Below are 5351 nucleotides of genomic sequence, written 5' to 3'. Positions count from 1 at the left end.
ATTAAGGTGTGTCTCTGGAATTTTGATCATAGTCTAGGGGGTACTTGTGCTTTTTCATTTAAATTAAAAAGATTATGTCAATATGATTTCCTAGAGAAATGTAAATCCTTCAGACAACTTCATTATGGTACAACTTCTAAAAAATTCATCATATAAACTAAGGATATATAGAAATAATACTAAATGGACATCTAATGTATTCATATAGTCAATAACATAATACATTTTTTTTCAACTTTTACCGAAAGTGTTCGACATATTTTGATACAATAACATTCTCAGTAAAATCTCGGACGTGATAATAATTCCCATCACATATTCACAAACAGACTATATGTGTTGGCGTCAAGCACCATTTGCCGCACAGATGCTACAGCCCCAACTAAAGACAACACCGTTGAGACAAGAGCAATTATGGTATTTACCCAGAAAATTATGCTCTTTCTTGATGGTTTGAAAGTAACATTATAGAAGACCATAGGCAAAATAAAATCAAGAGGAATGCAACCAAATGCACCAAACAAAGCTATAATGTCTCCAAAAAAAGGTAGCATCGCAGGCAACGTTGTCGCAATGATCACCGATAGTGACCGAGAAATTAACCGGGGAACCACGTTGCGGATTGAGAATTCGTCTTTTTTTGGATCTGAAAATCGTTTTCTAGTACTATATTTGTTGATTGTAAGTAAGTCTGTAAATATTTTGTGTATGTATAACATTAGCAACATATTTATATATTTATGCTAGTCCCAATTTATGTGAGTTACTTTTCTTTTTAGTCAATTTCAAGGATAAATAAAAACTTGACTATAAAATTATTATTTTATCCTTAACGAAATGTTTTACAGACTCATAATTTCTATTATATATTTTGGACTATAAATTTTAAAAGTTCTTTCTTTCTTAAATTTCATATCGAGTCAAACTATATCACATAAATTAAAATATATATGAAGAAAGAAGAAGGTGAGATAGCGTTACCAAGCTAACAGCTGATACTTGGACAAAGGTGAAGATATAAGTGATCAAGAGAAACCACTTGGGCAGCAAAGGCATCACTACAAAAAAAAAACCTCGAAGTGTCAACAGATTTTACTAACAACTTAAGTTGGTTAGTATTCAACTAATAAATTACCAACATATTTCTAACCGAATAATATTTTAAAACTTAAAAACGAAATTTTAACAGATTACCAACGTAAATCTTACGAACTAAGTATTTTAGCTGATAATACGGCGGGAAAAAATAACGCCAAGTTTAGCAACCTTCTATCAATGGATTACCGACAGAAATATTACTAACGCACACCTTTTGTTGGTAATATTACCAACGAATTATATATTGATTGGTAAATATGACAAAAAATTATTTATATAATTTAGGTCAAATACATAAATAGATCCATAAACTTGTTGGGTTTTTTCCCTCAAGTACCTCAACTATGCTATTTTTATATTGAATCATTGAACCATCCATAATTTGTTCCTTTTAAACAAACACCGTTGGCTGATGCGGAATTAGATTTTGTGAAGGGTATTGATAGAGGATACACATGTTGTCCAGAACTCATTAATCCAATTGTTAGTGATAATATTCGAGAATAATTGTGTTTTACTTCAAGTCATTTGAACACATTAGAAAACAAATGAGATTCACACAATTTATCTTCATTTCTTCAATCAAAATAATTACAATACGAACACAATTGAAGACATTTACAATAGAAAAACTTATAAAAATCAACCAACAGTGTTTAAAAGGAACAAATTATGGGTGGTTCAATAATTCAATAGGAAAATGACAAAGTTGAGGTACCTGAGAGGAAAACCCCAACAATTTTAGGGATCTGTTTATGAGTTCGGCCTATAATTTATTAACATATTACAATGAATTACTCAGCAAATATTTACCAACGACATGATTGTGTTGCTAAATTTACCAACCAAATATAAATGTGTTGGTAAATTAGTAACGAAATGTAATTTGTTGGTAGTCTTGCCAACCAATATCAAATTAGTTGGAAATTTTGCCGACGAATAAAGATTGTAGCTAGTAAATTACTAGCATCATTAAAATAATTGGTAATATACCAACCGATCACTAATCCATTGATAAAATTTACCAAATGGATTAATAAAATTTACCAACATATTAATTATTATTTGGTAATATTAGAATATGAATGTTTAGTTGAATAGTAACTATTACCAACTCTGATAACATTTATTGGTAAATTATTAATTACTAACTTATAATTTAATAGTTGGCAAATTACCAATTGAAGTTGATTTTTTTGGTAAATCAGCGTCTAGTGTTGAGGCTTACATATGTAGTTCGTGTCATTAGACATTTTAATTTTTAAATTTTAATCAAAACTTGACTTTGTTCAATATTTTTGGTAAACGTGCTCAGATTAGAACTTCATCGATATCATTAGCTTAAAAAAGTCATTTTAAATCTAACGGGAAGGTTGATTCATTTTTTGAGGCTTTCATTTTTGTTTGTGCCGTTAGGTGTTTTAAATTTTACGTTTAGGCCAAAATTTAACTTTGGTCAATATTTTTGTGAACGTACTCAGATGAGAATTCGTTAGCGTAATTAACTCCAAATGTCACTTTTTATGTAGAGTATGGTTGATTTGAGTTTTGACACTTTCATTTTTACTGTGTGCCGTTAGGTGTTTTAACATATAAATTTTGGCAAAAATTTAACTTTAGTCAATATATCTGATAACATACCCAGATAAGAACAATTAGATGCAAAAAGTCATTTTCGATGTAATAAAATAGAGGGTTCGAATTTTGAGGCTTCCGTTTTTAGTTTGTCGTTAGACATTTTATCTTTTAAAGTTTTGACCAAAATTTCACTTTTATCAATATTTTTGGTAATCGTGCTTGAATTGAAATTTTGTCACCGCAGTTAGCCATATAAGTTCAGTTTTGATAACATAGGATGGTTGGTTCAGGATTTGAGACTTATTTTCAGTTTGTGTCGTTTAGCGTTTTAACTTTTAACTTTTGGCTAAAATTTGAATTAGGTCAATTTTTTTAAGAAACATGCTCAAATTTGAATTTCGTCGGAGCGGTTAGCTATGGAAGGTCATTTTTCGCTTTATAAGATGACTAGTTTGGATTTTGAGGTTTTCATATTCAGTTTGTATCATAGGCAATCTAACTTTTAACTTTTGGCGAAATTTGATTTTGTTTAGTATTTTTTGTAAACGTGCTCTGATGAAAATTCTATCAGTTCGATTAGCTTCGAAAGGTCATTTTTTATATCTAACAAGATGGGTTTTCAGGTTTTGAGACTTCCATTTTCAGTTTGTGTAGTTAGGCGTTTTAACTTTTAGCCAAAATTTAAACTTGGTTAAAATTTAGACTTGTTTAATATTTTTGGAAAACGTGCTCAAATTAAAATTTTTGTTATAATGATATGTGTCATATTGATATTAATTTTACTTGTTATCATAGATTGTGCATTGTTTCATTCAAATATGATTAAATTAATTACTATTTTTGGATTTATATTCGTGTTCTTAGATTTTAAAGTGTAATAAATTAATAAATATTTTATTATTGAATAATCATTCAGTTAATAATATTTTGAACATATTGTCATTCAATTACTAAGCTAACTTTGAACTTGAATGATATATTACCAATAAACTAACAATCAATTAGTAAATTTATTAGAAAAACAAATAATCATACTAAAGTATTTAAAATTTATTATAAACAAGGGTTGTAGTGTAGTGGTAAATACTCTTGCATCTTTAATCAAGAGGTCTCAGGTTAGATTTCCATTAATTACATAATCATGGAGTGCTTCCACTGTGGGACTTTCCGGCGTGAATCCAGATTTAGTCAGGCTCCAATGTGGGTACCGAACACCGGATGAAAAACCAAAAAAAATAAAATTAAAGAAAGTATTTAAAATTTATTGGCAAATTACCAACACTAATTTTTTTTAACTAAAATTACTAACCAATTACCAATGTATGAATCGAAAAATGAACGAAAAAAATTTACTAACTCCTTTTCAATTCGTTAATAAAGGTACTAATTATATGCTAACTAAAACTTAGTTGGTAAATTTACCAACGGAATTTTCAGGGTCATATTTCAAAATTTTGTAACAACATTTTTGGGTGTTTACCAATTGATTTTTTGGTTGGTAAGTTTACTAACAAACTAAAATCAGTTGGTAATATTTACCGATGAGCTTTTTAGCAACGACTTAATATAAGTTGGCATTTGGTTGATAACTTAATTTGCCAACCGATTTGATTAATTTATCGACGAATTTTTTTATTAGTAATTGAGGTTCCTTTTGTAGTGCATCCTATCTAACATGAAATTTTGGAGCATTGATGGTTGAGCTTGATTTCCAAAAGCCCAATATCCAAAAATTGCAACGCTGAAAAATGACGATATCACGACACTGTAACACAATAATAGCCCCTTCAACATTTTCCCTGTTGTTGGAGGTGATATTATTGCCTGTCCACAAGCTAAATACAATCAAACATCAATCTGTTAAATTAGATTCTGAACCTGATTCATACCCCAAAAATTTTACAAGGGATTAACTCGTCTCATTAATCATTAATCTATGACCTTTTACTTTAACAGTCATACTTGATCTTTTCATTTGTATAATCATATAAATATTTTTACGAAAAGAGGACCAAAACGAATATTGGGTAACATAAAAGAGAACAAACCCGTATTTCGGGAATGATTCCATTTCCATAGGTAGTTGCAATAATAGAAATAGCATTAAAGATACCGAATATGCGATTAATATCAACTCCAGTGATTGAATAATCTCTTTCAGGTGCTTTATTAGAATGTCCTATATATAAAAGAAATGAATTAATTAAGAATCGTTTTAATCAATTAATTAATTATACATTAAGAGATAAAATATATAATTACCAATGTGAATGGATCCTGTAGTTATGCAAGCAAAATAAGAATCCGTTTGAATGGGCTTTAAAAAAGCAGCTTTTAAAAAGTACTTTTGAAAGTGCTGAAACTTATTTTTAAAATAAACAGTTATGCGTTTGGATAAAAGTGCTGAAGTTAAATTTTTTTTTTTTTGATATGTTTGACAAATAAGTGCTGATAAACAACTTTTTTTGATTAAAATGTCTACCCTTAAAAGTTTTTAACATGATAAAAGTTGAATAATAATAATAATAATAATAATAATAATAATAATAATAATAATAATAATATATAATATAATAATAATAATAATAAATAATATATAATATATAATATATAATAATAATAACAAATAATAATAATAATAAAATAATAATAATAAAATATGAAAAGAATAGTAA

The 5351-nt window shown here is 28.1% G+C and overlaps 1 pseudogene; it reads right to left on the bottom strand.

The window, feature by feature from the left end:
- Window positions 1–311: 311 nt before the first annotated feature.
- The window catches only part of LOC107013392, a 15342-nt pseudogene continuing 10302 nt past the window's right edge, over window positions 312–5351 (bottom strand).

The sequence above is a fragment of the Solanum pennellii genome, chromosome 3 (assembly GCF_001406875.1).
Source record: "Solanum pennellii chromosome 3, SPENNV200".
NCBI lineage: Eukaryota > Viridiplantae > Streptophyta > Magnoliopsida > Solanales > Solanaceae > Solanum > Solanum pennellii.
The sequence above is the reverse complement of the archived record's forward strand: the minus strand, read 5'-3'. Positions and strand labels throughout refer to the sequence as shown.